General features: G+C 36.0%; 1 long non-coding RNA gene across 2 annotated transcripts in view; it reads right to left on the bottom strand.

Annotated features, from left to right (window-relative positions):
* Positions 1-1,252: 1,252 nt before the first annotated feature.
* Positions 1,253-20,213, bottom strand: part of LOC145270765 (uncharacterized) — a 127,568-nt gene continuing 108,607 nt past the window's right edge. For both annotated transcript variants that reach the window (XR_013865555.1, XR_013865554.1), the window contains exons 2-3: positions 18,160-18,246; positions 1,253-2,647 (exon numbers count right to left, since the gene is read on the bottom strand). This is a non-coding gene — a long non-coding RNA (uncharacterized LOC145270765). The remainder of the gene's footprint in view (positions 2,648-18,159; positions 18,247-20,213) is intronic.

The following is a 20,213-nucleotide window of genomic DNA, read 5'->3' as shown; positions in this document are numbered from 1 at the left end:
CTTAAGCGACGTAGACTGTCACATTCTTATGCAAATGATAAAGGTGAATAAAAAATGTAAGCAGAGGACGAGTTAGAACAAGGTTTGCTATGTGTGTAGTTGCGTGTAAGTCAACTTGAAATACTGTCATGTTTTGAATTTGAATGTTTTGACAAGAGGGTTTTGAGTTTGTCAGTGGGAAGTTTTCACAACAGAATGTCGAATTGACCTGATAAATTGTTAGTTAAACCATATACTTTAGTTAGTTTGAAGAGATCCTCTTGGAACTCACATGTGATTTTATTACGATATGAATTCATATCCAAGGGCAAATTTATAGACAGTTATTATCCCTGTTATTGCTTCGTTGCAAAAGTTTAGTGTTCCAAGCATTGTGTTAAAAATATTTCTAAGGATTTGTAATGAGGCTAGCTTGTAGATTTCATATAGTTTTTCTTTTGTTTCAATTTTCTTCAAACTTCACAGAAATCCAGGGGCTCCCTACCTACAATAAATCTTCCTTTTTATTCAAGGAACCACAGAATGTTGTTTGTCTCTTAATATAATATATTTCAATCGAGAAATAAAGTCTCATACATTTCAACCGAGAAATCATTTCACCAAATATATTTGTCAGTTTTTAAAATTCTTTTGTCTAATTCAGTTGCTCTTATAATTACTAAAATAGGAATTTTCCGAACATTCCAGCTTTTATTCTATCCTTTTAAGAACAGCGTTAATCAAGCTTTCATTGTGAGCAGTCATTAGAATTCTATCCTGATCATAGTGAAGAAATCCTCTTTAAAGCCAATCTATAAAACCTTCCTTACTTATATAATAATAATAATTCCAGAAAATTGTTAGTTAAACCATATACTTTAGTTAGTTTGAAGAGGTCCTCTTGGAACTCACACGTGATTTTATTACGATATGAATTCATATCCAAGAGCAAATTTATAGACAGTTTTTATCCCTGTTATTGCTTCATTGCAAAAGTTTAGTGTTCTAAGCATTGTGTTAAACATATTTCAATGGATTTGTCATGAGGCTAGCTTGTAGATTTCATATAGTTTTTTTTCTTTTTTTTAATTTTCTTCAAAGTTCTAAGAAATCAAGGGGCTCCCTTCCTACAATAAATTATTTTTATTCAAAGAACCACAGAATGTTGTTTGTCTCTTTTTTAATTTAATACGTTTCAAATCGAGAAATTAATTCTCATACATTTCAACCGAGAAATCATTTCACCAAATGTATTTGTAAGTTTTTAAAATTCTTTTGTCTAATTCAGTTGCTCTTATAATTACTAAAATAGAAATTTTCCAAACATTGCAGCTTTTTTCTATCTTCTTAAAAGCAGTGGTAATCAAGCTTTCATTGTGAGCAGTCATTATAATTCTATCCTGATCATAGTGAAGAAATCCTCTTTAAACCCAATCTATAAAACCTCCCTTACTTATAAAATAATAATAATAATTCCAGAAAAAACTTAGCACATTATTGTTTGGCACATTTTTCAATTTTTTTAATACAATGTGTGGAGTATTTTTAACTATTATTTTGATTTCTGTTAAGTCCAGCATTATTAGGAACGCCCTGTCTGTATTTTCATATGCCTCAACAAATTTCAATCGGATGCAAAAGAAGAACCACATACTTAACAAGAATATGGTTTCTCTCCTGACTGACTCAACAAATGTGATTTAAATGAATGCGGTTTGTCTTCCGTATGTGTTTTCATGTGACAGAACAAATGTGACCTCTGTGCAAAAGAAGAATCACATACTCCACAAGAATGTGGTTTCTCTCCAGTATGTGTTTTCATATGATTCAACAAATTTGACTTCCATGCAAAAGAAGAACCACATACTTCACAAGAATGTGGTTTCTCTCCTGTATGTGTTTTCATATGACTCAACAAATTTGACTTCCATGCAAAAGAAGAACCACATACTTCACAAGAATGTGGTTTCTCTCCCGTATGTGTTTTCATATGACTCAACAAATTTGACTTCCATGCAAAAGAAGAACCACATACTTCACAAGAATGTGGTTTCTCTCCCGTATGTGTTTTCATATGACTCAACAAATGTGACTTCAATGCAAAAGAGGAACCACATACTTCACAAGAATGTGGTTTCTCTCCCGTATGTGTTTTCATATGATTCAACAAGTGTGACTTATCTGCAAAAGAAAAACCACATACTTCACAAGAATGTGGTTTCTCTCCCGTATGTGTTTTCATATGACTCATCAAATTTGACTTATGTACAAAAGAAGAACCACATACTTCACAAGAATGTTGTTTCTCTCCCGTATGTGTTTTCATATGACTCATCAAATTTGACCTCTGCACAAAAGAAGAACCACATACTTCACAAGAATATGGTTTTTCGCCTGTATGTGTTTTTATATGACGCAATAAATGTGACTTCCATGCAAAAGAAGAACCACATACTTCACAAGAATGTTGTTTGTATCTCATGTCTGCTTGCATCTGATTCCACAAAAAGTAGGAATGTAATGAGGTGTGTGATGATAGGCACGCTAATAAATTTGAACTTTGGAAAATTTATATGAAGAAATTCACAATTATTTCAACGATTTTTAAATCAACAATGCAAGAGGTGCTTCTTATCCATTAATGAATTTCTTTTCATTGTTGCAAATTCTGAAAGTATAAAATAAATTTGAAAAATTACATTTTATGTTGTAAAATTCAATTTATTATGTTGGTATTTATTAAAAAATATTCAAACATCTATTAATAATGAAATTAAAAAATAAAATGAGTATAGTTTTATTCAATACAGGTTTGTTTACAAAAGTAATGTGTTTTTATTTTTCAAACTGAAAATAATCACGTTTTTTTATTTTAGAGGTGAGGATTGAGTCTTCATATTATTTGATTCTTCAGAATACTGTTCTCCACTTGGGTGTTATTTTCATAACGTTTCTATGTTACCTCCGATCTTATTTAGGTGTATTTTGTTTAACGTGAGAACCTTTCTCTTGAACTCAAAAATCTTTACACAATTCTGAATAGAACGTTTTAATTAGTACATGAGATTAGCACACTCTCGTATTGGTAGCGATGACGGTAAAAGTTCCTAAGTAATTTTTAATTCTATTTTCAATCTCACTGAGGATAAAAACTTCTCGCGTTCAGTATTATGTAACCTACCACTTAATTTTACCAAGTACTCTAACCATAGCAACATATATTTGCATTACGGGTCCTGGCAGAAAATCCTCATATAAATTTTAAGAACTATTTTGTTTCTAGATGTTATCAGTATTTATTATTTCATATCATATCTATATCTATATATATATATATATATGTTGTGGTGGCAACCACTTATTTGCATATGCGAATAACATAACACTATAAATGGCAAGCCTAGGTTGGCCTTGGTGTGTCATACTCAAATGCCACCAGAAGTGACGCTGAAGAGCGTATATGTCCTCCCACCAAGACTCTCTGACTCGACACCGTCATTTGTACATATTGTAAATATACCTTTTCTTTAATACACTTATTATTGTATTATCTTGTTGTTTGCGTCTTCATTTTATTTCCTTACTAATTATTGTTCAACTTTGCAACCACAACAGTTGGCGACGAGATATGAAGCGTCAAATATAACAGTTTGACGAAGAACTATTTAAAAAAAAAATAGTACAACGCAAAGGTTGGCCATTTTTTTAAGGAATGCAAAGTGTTGACGAGCAAACGGATTTTACGCTAAAGAGAAGTTTCAACTCAAGTGAAAAAAAAAACTCTAACGTGGCAAAAGCGACAATTTACGTCGTTTCTGGGAATCCGACTTGCAAACGAATGTAAAAGTGAATTTTTGTTTTGTCGCTACACGACAAATCTTACTAAAGGACCAACTTGCAAATGAAAAGCGAACTTTGTTCTGTCGCAAAAACGACAGGTCAGACCCGTATTACAAAAAGCAAGGAAGTAACCTACGAAAAAAGTTCACCAGTAGATTCTAATTACTGTTCTCCGTAAACAAAACAACAACTAAAGGACTTTTTAATTAATGTGTTTGTTGACGTCGGTACTAAAAGGAAATACCACAGCTAAAACTAAAATTCAAGGAAATGATTTTTTTTCTTGAAGTTGTCACTGAATAACGGATAATACAGTAAAACGTCACGGTAAAAAAGGTAATCTCAATTTAAGAGGTATTTTAATTACTAAAATACGAGAGAAAAAACACTCAAAGAACTAAATGTACTGCATACATTTATTCAATTGTGACTCGATTAAAAAAAAAAACCCAAACTTTTATTTTGTGGAAAGAGTTACTTATTAGTAAGTGCCTAAAAACGGAAAGTCAATTCCATTTCGTGATTCCAGATAAACCTGTTTTATTTTTTTTTGCAGCGTGACTCGCAAAAAGAATATATTATTGCAAGCAGCGATATTATTATTGAAAACAGGAGCTTACAGCAATTTGCTTTTTTGTTGTAACCCAAACCGGTGTATATGGTACATTGGTACAATATTTTTTTAACTACACGCTACAAAAAAAAAACATGGAAGACTTATCAAAAATGTTCATGCAATTTTTACAAGCACAGGCTGAGCGGGATGAACGCAGACAAGCTACACAAAACGAGCTTTTGCAAACACAACTACAGGCACAGGCTGACCGCGAGGAAAAGAGAGAGGACAGATTATTGAAATGGCAGCAGGAACAAGAAGAAAAGCAGAAAATGGCGCAATTAAAGCAGAAAAAACTGCAATTGGAACAGGAAGAAAGGCATAAGAAACTACAATTGGAATATGAAGAAAGACAAGAGGAACGTTTTGCTAAAACACTGGAACTACTAAAGAGTAATCGAGAAAATGTCGATAGTGTTAATTTCTCCCATACAACTATTTTTAATAGCATGGACACATTTCATTATGTGCCTGAGGAAGAGAAGAATTTTGAAGCATACTACACAAGATACGAGGATGTTTTTCAACTGGACTGTAAAAATTGGCCAAATAGTCAGAAAGTGAGCCTCTTACTCAGAAAATTGGGTACATCAGAACACAGCAAATTCGTAGATTACATATTACCTAAAAAAACTGCGGAATTAGAGTTCATGGAAGCTGTAAAATTACTAAAAGAATTATTTAATCCAAATATATCTCTTTTTCATAAAAGATGGCTGTGCATGAATCTAAGAAAGATGGACAACCAAGATTATTTGACATACGCATCAGTTGTCAATAAAAACTGCGATAATTTTAAGCTTGCAGAACTAACGGTAGAAGATTTTAAATGTCTAATCCTCGCTCAAGGGTTAGTTTCCACGAAAAATGCAGAAATACGCAGACGAGTGTTGTCTAAGCTGGAATCTGAGCAAGATTTAACCCTCCAGAAACTAGCAGAGGACTGTGAAAGGGCCATTACACTAAAAAAGGATTCAAAAAATATAGAAGAATCCGGAGTGGCATATGTAAGAAAAGTTAGAAAACCATACGCACCAACCAAGAACTTTACAAAGAAAAGCAATGGAACGGGATATTCCAAAGATAATAACAATAAATATAGTACAGAATATAACAAGCCTCTTCCTAGATATAACTGTAAGAGATGTGCAGAAAAGCATTGGGAATCAGATTGTCCTTATAAGAAGAAAAAATGCTACATTTGTAAGAAGGTGGGACACAAAAGTGATTGCTGCAGATATAAAGATTACACCAGAAAGAGAGTACAGCAAACAAAATCAAATACAAAATTAGACAAAGATCGGCGAAAATACGTAAAAGTGGAAATATTTAAAACATCAATAAAGTTACAACTCGACTCCGGCTCCGATGTTTCTATAATAAACCTGAATACGTGGAAAAAGTTGGGAAAACCGGCCATGATGAAAACTAGTAAAGCAGCCCGGACGGTAACTGGTGGGGGTATAAAATTTAAGGAGAAGTTGTCCTCCCGATAAAATTGAAAGGGATTTCGAAGAAATTAAAAATATTCGTACTAAAAAATAGTGAAAATCTGTTTGGAATAGATTTAATTGAGAAATTCGGACTATGGGATAAGCCAATCAATACATTCTGTAAAAAATTAGAATGTTTTTCTCCAACAACAGTAAATATAAAAGACGATTTAAAAGAATTATTTCCTGAGGCATTCACGACTAACTTAGGTCGCTGCAATAAATTCAAGGCCTCGTTTGAACTTAAAGAAAACGCCAGCCCAATTTTTAGAAAAAAGCGAAATGTTCCGTTCGCTGGGTTTGAAAAGATTGATAAAGAATTAAATAGATTGGAACAGACGGGAATTCTATCAAAAATAGAACACAGCGAGTGGGCAGCCCCCACCGTATATGTAAAGAAAAAGAATGACGAAGTTAGAGTGTGTGCAGACTTTTCGACCGGGGTCAACTCCCTATTAAAAGATCACCATTACCCCCTACCAAGCCCAGAGGAAATATTCACGAACTTGAATGGGGGTAATATCTTCTCCAAGATAGACTTGAGCGACGTGTATTTGCAAATACCGGTCGAGGAGAATTGCTCAAAAATACTATGCATCAATACGCATAAGGGATTATACAAATCCAACCGATTGTCTTTTGGCATCAAAGTAGCGCCTGCCATCTTTCAGCAAGCGATGGACACCATGCTAAGTGGTATTGAGTGCGCATGTGCATACCTGGACGACATTGTTGTCAGGAGCAAATCCCTAGAAGAACATAAGGAACATTTGAAACAAGTATTTACTCGAATACAAGAATTCGGCTTTAAAGTAAAAGAAAGTAAATGTGACTTTTGTATGAGCGAGATTAAGTATCTTGGACACATAATAAACAAACATGGACGACGTCCAGACCCAGACAGATCTGCGGCAATAAAAAATATGCCAGCACCCGATAATGTAACAAGCTTGCAGAGTTTCTTAGGACTCGCAAATTATTACCAATCTTTTATTGAAGGAATGCATAACTTGCGAGCCCCCTTAAATGATCTGCTTAAAAAGGATACACCGTGGAACTGGACGTAAGAATGTCAAACCGCTTTTGACAAAATAAAGAGCGCACTAACATCCGAATTATTCTTAACGCACTTTGACACAAACTTAAAAATAGTCGTCGCTAGTGATGCCAGCTCCTACGGCTTAGGAGCATGCATTCAACATATTATGCCGGATGGGTCTAGAAAACCAATAGCGCATGCTTCAAGAACGCTGATACCAGCCGAAAGGGCATATTCACAAATCAAAAAAGAAGCATTGAGCATAATCTTTGCCGTGACTAAATTTCACCGATATTTATATGGTAGACAATTCATACTTGAAACCGACCATAAACCGTTAGTCACGATCTATGGATCAAAAAAAGGATTGCCGGTATACACCGCAAATAGATTGCTGCGCTGGGGTACAATACTACTTAATTACGATTTCCAGCTACAACATCTAGCATCAAAAAAGATTTGCCATGCGGATGGACTGTCAAGATTGATACCACAGAAACACAATCTGGAAGAATCAGTCATTGCAGCAATTCGGACAAATGTTGAAGTAAAAAATATGGTAGCAAACATCATTAAGGAACTACCCGTAACTTTGTCGGACATTAAAAGGGAAGCCGAGAAAGACGAATATATAAAGGACATAAATGAGAAAATTATAATGGACACAAAGGTGCAGGAAGTTTTCTCCATATGTGACGATGTGTTACTGTACAGCGAGAGAGTGGTAATACCCAAAACATTGCAGAATAGGATGTTAAGAGATTTCCACACAGGACATCCGGGGATAAATCGAATGAAGTTAGTGAGAAGCTACGTGTACTGGCGTAACATGGACACTGACATAGCAGCAACAATTGATAAATGTAAAGGATGCCAGTTAGCGGCAAAATCTCCACCTATAGTACACAAACCTTGGCCGAAAACCGACCAACCATGGTCGAGAATCCACATGGACTTCGCTGGTCCAGTAGGTGAAAACTATTATTTAATTGTAGTGGATAATTTCACAAAATGGCCGGAGGTAATGCGTTGCAGGAATCCAACAACAAACAACTCAATAGGGTTTCTACACGAGTTGTTTGCAAGATTCGGTGTACCAGACACACTGGTCACTGACAACGGAACGCAGTTCACATCCGCAGAGTTTAAGGAATTTTGCGACACGTTCCAAGTGAAGCACATCACGACTCTGCCGTATCATCCAAGGTCGAACGGCCTCGCGGAAAGGTTCGTGGACACGCTAAAACGAGCGTTAAAGAAATCCATTGGAACACCAACAGAAAAAGCTTTGCAACAATTCTTGCAAGTATATAGGATTACACCACATCCTAGTACACCATCAAACATATCACCAGCTGATCTAATGTTTGCCAGAAAGGTAAAATCAGCGTTTGACAAACTATTGCCAAGGCAGGCAATTATCCAAAACACTACACACACGAGAAGAAAGAAATATAACTCGGGAGATCGAGTATATTTTAAGTGCTACAGAAATAACACATCTTACTGGGAATGTGGAGTAGTGGATAAACGCATTGGTGATTGTTGGTGATTGTACATACATGATTAAAGGTCCACAGAATATACATAAAAGGCACCTAAATCAGATAAAAAAACGTCATATCCAAGATGATGATGATACGACAACAGTCGAAGAGGAGGACACCATAGATATCATATACGAATCTTTTAATTTGGAACCGCCTCAAAATGCACCTGAACCCCGAAGATCAGGTAGGAAAAGAAAAGTGAATGAACCATTAATGGTAAACCCAAAAAGAAAAAGATATTGAAATCTGTGTGACTTCAAATCTTGGGAGGGGGGTGTTGTGGTGGCAACCACTTATTTGCATATGAGAATAACATAACACTATAAATGGTAAGTCTAGGTTGGCCTTGGTGTGTCTTACTCAAATGCCACCAGAAGTGACGCCAAAGAGCGTACATGTCCTCCCACCAAGACTCTCTGACTCGACACCGTCATTTGTACATATTGTAAATATACCTTTTCTTTAATACACTTATTATTGCCTTATCTTGTTTATTTGCGTCTTCATTGTATTTCCTTACTAATTATTGTTCAACTTTGCAACCACAACAATATATATATACATATGGATGTATAGGCAGTTTTTATTACTGAAACAAAAATTAGTATTATTTTATTTAACATTTTAATATTTACATGAGAGAGAACATGAAACAAAAATGTAGTAGGCAAAACAAAAAAAATACAACTAAAAACAGACAGAACAAAAACTCGCTTCTTGCAGACACGTGGGTCAAAACAAGCACAATCTACTCGCCAGAATAACCTACACACACTGTGCAGAATGCCCCCTCTCCTTTCCAGTGTCCTGCCTTTATAGCGGCCGGGAACGACATATTTGCATAATCTCGCGATAGCAGATGCGATTCAATGATAATCACATTGGGTAAGCGCTAATAAAAGCCCATGGACGCCATCTTGGAAATCTCTCTTTCGCTCAACCCAAAACAGACGTATCTGAGGTAAGCTCTATTTCTCATTTTGGTTATTGCTAATTCTGCTACACTCCCCTGATCTCATGATCACAAATGGGGCATGGGGGCAGTCTTCTTTGCCAGGCGCTTTTCAAAGAACTGGAGGCAGCACTTCCTCCCTGTCATCTTCCTCATTACCACCGTTATTACCGCCAGCTGGTTCCATAGGCAGTGTTTTACAATCAGGGCAGGGACAGGGGGGCAGTATTCGTCTTTGTCGGGTACTCCTTCATAAAGGCAAGACAGGTGGTCCCTTTTCTGCTTCTTCTGTATGTGCATTATATGGCTCTTCATCGTCCTGCATCATACTCTCTGCTCGTTCAGAAGATATTTTACTGTCTTCCTCTTCCTCTGATGTAACAACATAATGGCGAGGGCGCAGATCTTTCACATGGCGAGGCACACCGTTCACAAAAATTGATTGAGGGCTGATTACCTTGGTCACCTCACCCTTGCTGAACCTCATGGTACATCGATTTTGCGGTCTTTTGACCCCATGCAATCTCCAACCTGGTAAGAGCTGTCTTTGGGATCTCCTTTACTCGAACTTCATATCGATAAATCCTGTTGGCAGGCGCAGTGAAGGGAGATATGTCGTCTCTTTGTGTGATGTTATACCAGTAGACAGCCTATTGTATGGGACAGCGCATTCTAGCCACTATTTGTTTCACTGTACGGTGACATCGCTCTGCTATGCCATTCCCGGCTGGAGCGTACGCACAATGGAATCGTAAGAGAACTCCCCATTTGCTTTCGTCGTGGTTGGGCAACTTCTCCTGACAAGGTAGGTAGTGCGTCGCACCCCCGGATGTCCACTACCTTTGTGAATAGCCATGATTTGACTCTCATCCAGAACGTCCGTGTGAATCGCGCCTATCACCAGGTCAGGCCCGTTTTTCTCTTTCATTGCCTCAAACCATGTCTGTGGTACTCGTGTCAATCAGTCAGCAATGTTTCGTGCTGAAGGAACTAGCGTCACGTCCACTGTCAGCCCGTACTCTTTCACAAGCTCTTTTAGAGTGCTTAGTCGCCTCCTAATGAGCATCTCGCTTGCTGCTTTGGTGCGCACTCGTGCCTTTCCAGTTAGTGTGTCCGAGACCCAATGGTATACGCAGATAAAATCTGTCTTTATGTGTTACACTTTGATCTGCCACTGTAGAGCCAAATTAATACCTTTCAATACGGCATCCAGTGGCTAAGTATATATGTTGAGAGTCACCTTCAGATCGCAGCCAACATGCATCCTCCAACACAGTTTCATGCATCGACCCATACATTCAGCTCTTTGCCATCCACACACCAATTTCCCCGGACCGGATCGTTCCACTGCACAGATTCCAAGGTTTCGAACATCATACAATGCAGTACGGCATCCCTTGCTTCATCGTCCCAGCCCTTCGTTACCGAACTTACTCTCCTTCTGAGTATTCCACAAGCCGTACGAAGCCAACCGCACACTGGAAAGTGCCCGACAAGTCGACCACACAGGGAAAACATTGTCCGTCGCGTAACAATGCTGGGAGCTTCTGGAATTGCATTTCCTTGCTTCCACCGTAGTTCACTGTGTTCCCTCCAGACCGCCAATCCCAGCACCCGTGCACCGTCCTTCAACTGCTCCGGGTTCTTGCACTCTAACCCAAACTGCGCTAGGTGTTCTCTTACATGGGTCGCGGGTACCATGTCCTCGTTGACAAAAATGTCATTGATATAAGCAGATGCTGCACGGCTTACAACTTCTTCCTAAGACAGTACTTTGCTGACAATTGCTCTCATGATCAGGGGAGCCACATTCAGACGGGTCAGGCAATATTTTTCCCATCAATTTCCAGTCTGGTATGGCCACAGTGTCTCATGGACCCAGACTTGTAGGTATGCTTTCCTGAGGTCCAGTAGAGACACGTTAGCACCTGTTTGTCTCCATTCGTGCAGCTTAGCTGCACAAACATCTGTGTTGGCCGTAAACGCGTCTACGTAATGATTTAGCTCCCGGTAGTCCATTACCGGGCGCACTTTGGCTTTGTTCTGCTGCATCACAGCCATCAGGGGAATTAGGCCTTTGGGAGGTCCCAATTTATCCTCTGGCTATGGCATGAGCCAACCATTAGCTATCCAGGTGCGGAGCTCCTGCATGTATTCTTCACGGATTTCCGCTAGCACTGGGTATTCTGACACTCGATTGTGTAGTCTTTCAGCGGGGTGGTCCTCAGACCACTTCCACGATGTGGTCCACTTTTGGTTTTGATGATCAAAGGTGGCGGTGAAATCTGGTTCATTAATAGAAATGGCTGCGCATTTAATATTTTTCCTGTCGCCCAGCCACACTGATCCTGTAGGGTTGACAACGACACCGCCCAGAGCTTTTATGGCATCGATCCCTAGAAGTAAGTCCAACCCCAGCGGTTTGCAACGCACCACCAACACATCGATTCTGGCAGACACACCTCCGTCAGTGGACACAGAGACCGCTCCAACACTGCAGCACACATGGGACATTCCACCAATCGTTTTGACATCTACGTTCGTTTTTCTCCAAGATCGACACTGATCTGCATGTAAAATAGTCCTAGCGCATCCTGTATCAATAAGCGCCAAACATCGTGTCCCATCAACCTGGATGCTTATCACTGGGAGCGTTGTGCTCGCATCTTGCTGGGGAAGGAGACTGGCGCTTATGCGTCCTCCGTGCTCGTTTCCCGAGCAATTCCGAGCCCAGTGTCCACTCTCACCGCAACGGTAACACCGTGTTTCACATTTTCGACAGTCCTTTGCAAAGTGGCCTTTCATATTTCACTTGAAACAGGTCACATCAACGGGAATATTCTGGGCCCTGTGGTTGTTGGGTGAGCGTGTGGCCGCAACTACGTCCTGATTGTGTTCCCCAGTCGTCGTCAAACTTCTTGCTCTCGACATTAGCTCCTATATGGTCAGGACTTTGATGTTCAGCACCTGTTGAAGAGCAATTGAGATAGCGTCAGGGAAGCCAGTGACGAAAGTCAATTTTGTGAGTCTCTCTAAGCCATCTCCTGTAAATCCGGCCAATCCAACTAACTGCCTGATTTTGTTGGCGTAAACATCCATACGTTCGCCAGCCCATCTAACCATAGTTATTTTTCTGTATACTGCAAATGCGTCGTCGGTAAATGCCTCCTTTAATCGGGCCTCAATCCGGTCTATTTCTCTTTGATCGTCCTCCTCCATTTCCATGTAGAGGGCCAGTGCATCACCTTCCAGATATAAAGGTAGCAGACTCGCTACATCATCCACCTGCTGAAGTTGTGTGACAAGTCTCACTTTTTTCAGCCACGCTACAACATCTCCCTCGCTAGAGAACAGCTTGATAATATCGCTGCTTATCCGCACCTTCGGCATAGTCAGGCCGAAATAGCTTGAATCAAAAATGTAGTAGGCAAAACAAAAAAAAATACAACTAAAAACAGACGGAACAAAAACTCGCTTCTTGCAGACACGTGGGTCGTAACAAGAACAATCTACTCGCCAGAATCACCTACACACAATGTGAAGAACGCCCCCTCTCCTTTCCAGCGTCCTGCCTTTATAGCGACCGGGAACGACATATTTGCATAATATGCAGACGAGAGCAGACGTGATTCAACGATAATCATATTGGGTAAACGCTAATAAAAGCCCATGGACGCCATCTTGGAAATCTCTCTTTCGCTCAACCCAAAACAGACGTATCCGAGGTAAGCTCTATTTCTCATTTTGGTTATTGCTAATTCTGCTACAATTACATATTACTATATATACATATTATTTATTATTAATAGTTCCTTTATCATGTTAAATAATATATAACCTAGCTTACTCTTCATTGTTCTTCTCCATTTATAATTTTTACTTTATTCCATAATGGTAGATGATTTCACTTTTCCATCCATATATATTCTGCCATAACTGATTTTTCAATCTCTCCACATATTACAGCTTTTCAATGTTTTTATAATTTTACTGTTAGTGAATGACATGACTCACATTTGTATAATTTTCCACATTTACATGGAATCTCGTAGTCATGAGTTTTTCATAAGTGGCTTTCCATGAACATGTTTCTGTAGAATTGAATCACTCTTGAATACTATATAATATCTAGCTCTCTAATGGAGTGTTTTCTTAAACTTTCCACCTTATTTTGACATGTATTTTTATCAGTAGCAATACACATGAACGAAAAAGTGCTTTGGATAATCACAGATTCCAAGGGGATTCTGCTAAAATAGTCATATTTTACAAACTGAAGCATTTTAAGTCGTCAATATACCACTGTTTTGTTTTTTCAAACGAATTCATAAATAATAATGAGCAGTATATATTTTTAAAGTTTTAAACAAATAAATTTATAAATAATAATAGACATTATATATTTTAAGAGTTTTAAACAAATAAATTTATAAATAATAATGTACCTTGTATCTTTTAAGAGTTTTAAGCAAATAAATGATAAATAATACTGTACATTATATAATTTAAGAGTTTTAAGCAAATAAATTTATAAATAATAATGTACATTATATGTTTTAAGAGTTTTAAACAAATAAATTTTTAAATAATAACGTACATTATATATTTTAACAGTTTTAAACAAAAAAATTTATAAATAATAATGTACATTATATGTTTTATGAGTTTTAAGCAAATAAATTGATAAATAATAACGTACATTATATAATTTAAGAGTTTTAAACAAATAAATTTATAAATAATAATGTACATTATATATTTTAAGAGATTTAACAAATAAATTTATAAATAATAATGTACATAATATATTTTAAGAGTTTTAAACAAGCAAATTTATAAATAATGTACATTATATGTTTTAAGAGTTTTAAACAAATAAATTGATAAATAAAGATGTCTATTATATATTTTAAGAGTTTTAAACAAATAAATTTATAAAAAATAATGTACATTATATGTTTTATGAGTTTTAAGCAAATAAATTGATAAATAATAACGTACATTATATAATTTAAGAGTTTTAAACAAATAAATTTATAAATAATAATGTACATTATATATTTTAAGAGATTTAACAAATAAATTTATAAATAATAATGTACATAATATATTTTAAGAGTTTTAAACAAGCAAATTTATAAATAATGTACATTATATGTTTTAAGAGTTTTAAACAAATAAATTGATAAATAAAGATGTCTATTATATATTTTAAGAGTTTTAAACAAATAAATTTATAAAAAATAATGTACATTATATGTTTTATGAGTTTTAAGCAAATAAATTGATAAAAAATGTTAACATCATAAAATGACGTTTTCTGTAAAATTTTGTAACAACTCCCCCAATTTCTAAATGCTCGTACTGCGCTGGTATGAAGAATTTTTTCATGAGATTTAGAATCTAGCCAAGAAAAGATGGCACTTTTAATAGTTTCGCCTGTCTGAAATAGATTTGAGCACTCGTTTTTCCGTTGTGTAAAAATAGATTTCAACATGAGTATGGAATTCTTTTGTTTTAATTTTATTTGAACTATCATGTTAAATAAAACAATCTTTTTACTGTTTTAATCTGTTAAAATAATAATTGTATATGGTTTTCTGTTGTGGGAAATAGCAATTAAAAAACATGATATCCGTAAAAAATCGTTTTGATTCTGAGTGTAGACTGTAGCATTAGGAATAGAATCATAACCAGAAGCAGCGATAGCACAGCCACTGTAAAAGGACGTTTTTTGTTGTTGATTTTTATTCCAAATCGATTTTTTTAAATTAAAAATTTGATTATAAAAAATTTTCTTACATGTTTAGTTAGAGCTATTTTGTTATCAAGCATATATATATTTAAAAACGTTGACTACCGGTCAAAATTTTAAATATTGTGTTTTTTGTTTTGAACAACCAAAAATAAGACTGAATGAGCGGTACAAGCACACTATTTTTTTTAATTTTCGTCCTTTTTTCCAATGTTTGCAGCGAATTATTATTGAATAGAAACTAATGTGCCTAATTATAAAAAAAAATGCAAAATCGATATTTAAATATTTGTAGGAGGTCTTCAGTTAAGAAATAAAAATGATAGAAAAAGTCAGGAAATGTAATAAAAAATAAAAAGCAAATTCATTCAAAATTTGTGAACAATTTTTCAGCTTTAACAAAAACTTGTTTTTTTTTAAATATATATATAGGTGGGTAAAAATACTTGATGCTTTTCCAAACGTGGCGTTTTCTGCTAGAGTGACGTCACTTGTTTTAAATGACATTTATTTTGTTTGTTTGTCGTTATTCTTGTATAGTTTCATAATGGGTGTCAAATAGCCTCGTAACAAAAACTCGCTTAATCCTTCGACTAATCCTAGGTATGAGTGGCAAGCCTACTTCTAAAACCTTCAGCCTTTACAATAACGCTAAGTCCAAGTGGTAGAACTCCCCACTAAACAAAATTCTTCGGTAAGCTACATATAAAGGTAAAAAAAGATCTTTCCTTAAAGAAAAGTGCAAATGATTTATCTCCCATAAAAATTAAATTGGTCAGCTGTCCTAAGACGCTAGAATGGTGTTAAATGCGAAATCATTTTACATTAAATTCATGCGAATCCAACCCCCACTCTAAATTCTAAAATTCCTTTTTTCTATCAAATATTCAGGATGTTCACATAATTTCCCTTAGCTCTATCATTAACCCAAAGTCGGAGTGGCAACCTCCACACCGTCTCATAATAGTACAAAGACCCTCTTAAAACCATACATAATCGCCTTTAAAAAAACGCACAGGATTTATCTACCATAAAAAAAAAATCGGTTAACTGCCCTAAAACGCTGGAATGGCTCAAAATGTGAAATCATTTTACATTAAATTCTAAAATAATTTTTATCTTTCATTAAAGTTTTTCAAGGTGTTCACACATAATTGTCAAGAAAAGTAGAATCACATATTTTGGAGTTTTTTTTATTTAAAACTTTTTACACTTAATTTTTTGCTCACTTTTTCATTTTTATTAAAATTTATTTTTAGTTGTATTGTTATCTTGTTCTTTCGTCAGTAGTATGCCATTGCTATAATGGAGAAGAAGCTATTTTTAAATAGAAAAGATGGTTTAAAACTTTTTACACTTAATATTTTGCTCACTTTTTCATTTTTATTAACAAAAATTTATTTTGAGTTGTATTGTTATCTTGTTCTTTCGTCATGAGTATGCCATTGCAGCTATTTTCAAACAGAAAAGACGGTGGCTGCAGAAGGTGGGTTGATGATGTAGAGCATTTAGTGAGGTGGGCAGATGATGAGGTAACAGGTGCAGTGGATGAGGAAAAATTTCAGATAGCTCATGGGGCCTGGTCAAACAATTAATGAACAGACTCATATATAACAATGAAAGATTTAAATGGGCAGAATTGAAAAGGTACTGGGATTCTGTATAGCAGAATAGTCAAATAACAGGTACTGGGATTCTCTATAAAGGGCCTCAGGGATAGGAAGGTGAAGATTGTTGCAATGAACCATGAGCCATAGGATGTTCAAGTGGCTTATCAGAAATCCCTAGCAAAAGTTAATGTAAGCCAGGCGTATGAAGACGAGCCCATGAAAGTTTGTCACATGATAGGGAAGATTCTAGTTGAGGCTATAAATCCAGACGGTCCCCTAAGATATGGAGACATATGTAAAAGAGGAAACCAGGTAGAGAATAGGGAGCTAGGACTTTACTCTAGAGAGAAGGAAAGAGGCAGGTAATTAAGTGTTACTATTTTGTTAAGATTGGCAACAGATTCTGCAAGAAGCATATCCAGGGAAACCAGGGATGCTCCATTCCTGCAATTCCCAGCGAATGAAAAAACGGCATACCAGTGCACATAGTCTGTAACATGGCACATCAAATTCTGTTTTGATTACAATTGAGGGAAAGAATTATAGAACTCTGGCTGATAGGGGCTCAGAGGTGCCAGTAATAAATAGCAGTGTTTTAAAGCACTTAGACAGGAACCTGAACTATGTGATAAAAAATTTAAGAATAGCTAATTAGTCCCCATTAATTGTAGAAGGGCTTGCTCGATTAAGAGTAGGAATAGAATGTTAGTGTTTCCGTCATGACTGCTTTGTTGCAGAGAATCTGAACACATGTGTGATAAAAGCCATGGGTTGCTTAAGAAAAACGAGATGAGGATGTACTTCGATTTAGGTGTTAGTAATAATTAGCAGTGTTTTTAAAGCACTTACAGGAACTTGGACTATGTGATAAAAATGTTTAAGAACAGCTAATGGCTCCCCATTAATTATAGAAGGGCTTGCTCGATTAAGAGTAGGGATAGAAAGTCAGGCTTTCTACCATAATTTCTTTGTTGCAGAGAATCTCAAAACAAATGTGATAAAAGCCGCAAGTGGCTTAAGAGAACTGGGGAGAGGATGTATGTCAATTTAGGTGAAATGATGCAAGCAGATGTAATTGAATGATCGAATAGTCCATGGAGTTTTCTGATTGTGTAAGTAGAAAAGAAGGACGAAAAATAGATAGCCATATAATAGATGTAAAGGCTTTAAATACAGTCATGAAGAAGTTTAGTTAAGTGTTACCGGTCATTGATGACATATTAGCCTTACTTGGGTCGGCAAAATACTTTGTAAACTTAGATCTGAAGTCAAGTTACTCTCAGGTTTAATTAAATAAGAATGATAAAGAAAAGAACTTCATTTACCTGCAACTGAGGTTTATTTCACTTTAACATTATACCATTTGGTCTCGCAAACACCCCAGGATGTTTCAGCAATTAATGTCCATAGTTCTACAGGGACAGAACGATTATGCATTACCATATTTGGATGATATTTTTATATTCTAAGATACGATGGAAAGTCACTTAGATCACATAGATAGGGTACTACTAGTCATTTTACATAAGCAAAACCTCAGGTTGAAAGTGATGTAGTGTGAGATTTTAGGAGAAGTACAGGATCTGGGGTTCAAAGTAAGTGAACAGAGTATATAGCCAGACCTGGAAAAAGTCAAAATCAATAAAATCTCGACTCCAACTACTGTGAGACAAGTCAAGTTTTTCATTGGTATGACGTCATATTATTGTTGATTTATAAAAAAAATAATTTCTGCCTCAAATGATCTATGATATGATCTTTGTTAAAAATAAATTTACTTTTTTATCTCATAATCTTAGTGATATGCAAGAGAGATGGTAGGTGAAATCGTTTTGTTTGAACCAAAATAGTTTTCATTGGATAAGAAAGTTGAGGGCTTATTGCTGTCATATGTTATGTTTTTATCAAATTAGGGAACAAAAGCAGATAAGGAAATTTTTAGATTTAAAGATGCGGATGCAGAACAAAAAGTTCAGAGTGATGGGCGAGATAGTGTATTACTTGTCCCAACCTGACAATGAACTATTGATAGGGTAACATGTACTGTTGCATCCTAAAAAAAAGAGTGTTAGTACAGTACCATGACAATAATAGTTATGGAAAAGACTTTTCATGCTATTAAGCAAAAATATTTCTGGTCGTGTTTATTTAAGGAGGTGAATGAATATGTAGGAAATATATCAAATGTGCAAAACAAGATATCTGAGGAAGCAACAACCTAGGATGCAGAAGTGCGATCAGCCTTCTTTTTATTTCATAAAACTGGTGTTGGCTATTTTGGGCCCTACCAAAGACACTTTTGGGTAACTAGTAGATAGTGACTTTCATGGATATGTATGGAGGTTGGCTGGAGGCTTTTGCGGTTCCTAATAAGAAGGCAGAAACGGTAGTGCATCTGTTGTTGGATAAAATTCTCCCCAGATTCAGAGCACCACCCCAGCTGTTAAAATATAATGTCCGGAAAATATTAACAAAGTCATGAAGAAGGTGTTGAAGGACCTCAACATACATCATGTGATGACGTCATTTTATTACCAAACAAAGAAAGAAGTGGAAAGATTTCATAGGATGATGCATGACAGTTAAGCAAAAAACATCAGGAACAATGAACAGTCATGGGATTTATACATAAACCAAATGTTGGCAGCTGTCAGATTTCATGTGAGTGAAACAACAAAATTATCACCATACTACTTGCTATACAAGAGACATGATCCTGTTAAAAGATAATATATTAATGCCTTGTAGAGTAAACTATGGTGATGAGCAACACAAGATCACTCTAAAAGAGATGCATCAATCTTTTACTTTGATAAGGAATAACATTCAAAAAGTTAGAAAAAAACTGATAGAGAACAAGAATAAGAAAATAAAGTCAGTAGATTTTAAGATTGGAGATCTGGTTTTTTATAAGAACCACCAGAAGGCGCATGTAGAACAACTGTGGGCAACATTGATTGATGAAAGTCCAACAAGTTGGATAGTGATTCAGCCACAGAACAAGCTGATATCTCAATATGGAGAAATGAACATCAACGGGAAAAGCCGTTAATGGATCGTGGAGTCATGACATATAGCATGACATCAAAAATTGCAAATGTTTAGGTTGGGTAAAATCTATATTGCGGATGTCAAAGACAGTAATAGGATCCATTTGAAATGGCCTAGGGTTGGTTCAGAGTTTGGAAGTGGGGAAGAGGAACCAGAGAGAGGGATTCATTAGGTTGGGTAAGATCTATATTCTGTTTTTAATAAATATTCCTTTCTCGGGATTCGTTTTATACGTGACGCTTTGAAAGATGATTTCAGCTAACCATTTTGACAGAGTATGTGAAGCGTTAGGAATGAGTTATGAAAGAACAGATTATGAGAAAGACAA

Source organism: Euprymna scolopes, chromosome 46 (genome assembly GCF_053919585.1).
Source record: "Euprymna scolopes isolate OS-2025 chromosome 46, ASM5391958v1, whole genome shotgun sequence".
NCBI lineage: Eukaryota > Metazoa > Mollusca > Cephalopoda > Sepiida > Sepiolidae > Euprymna > Euprymna scolopes.
The sequence above is the reverse complement of the archived record's forward strand: the minus strand, read 5'-3'. Positions and strand labels throughout refer to the sequence as shown.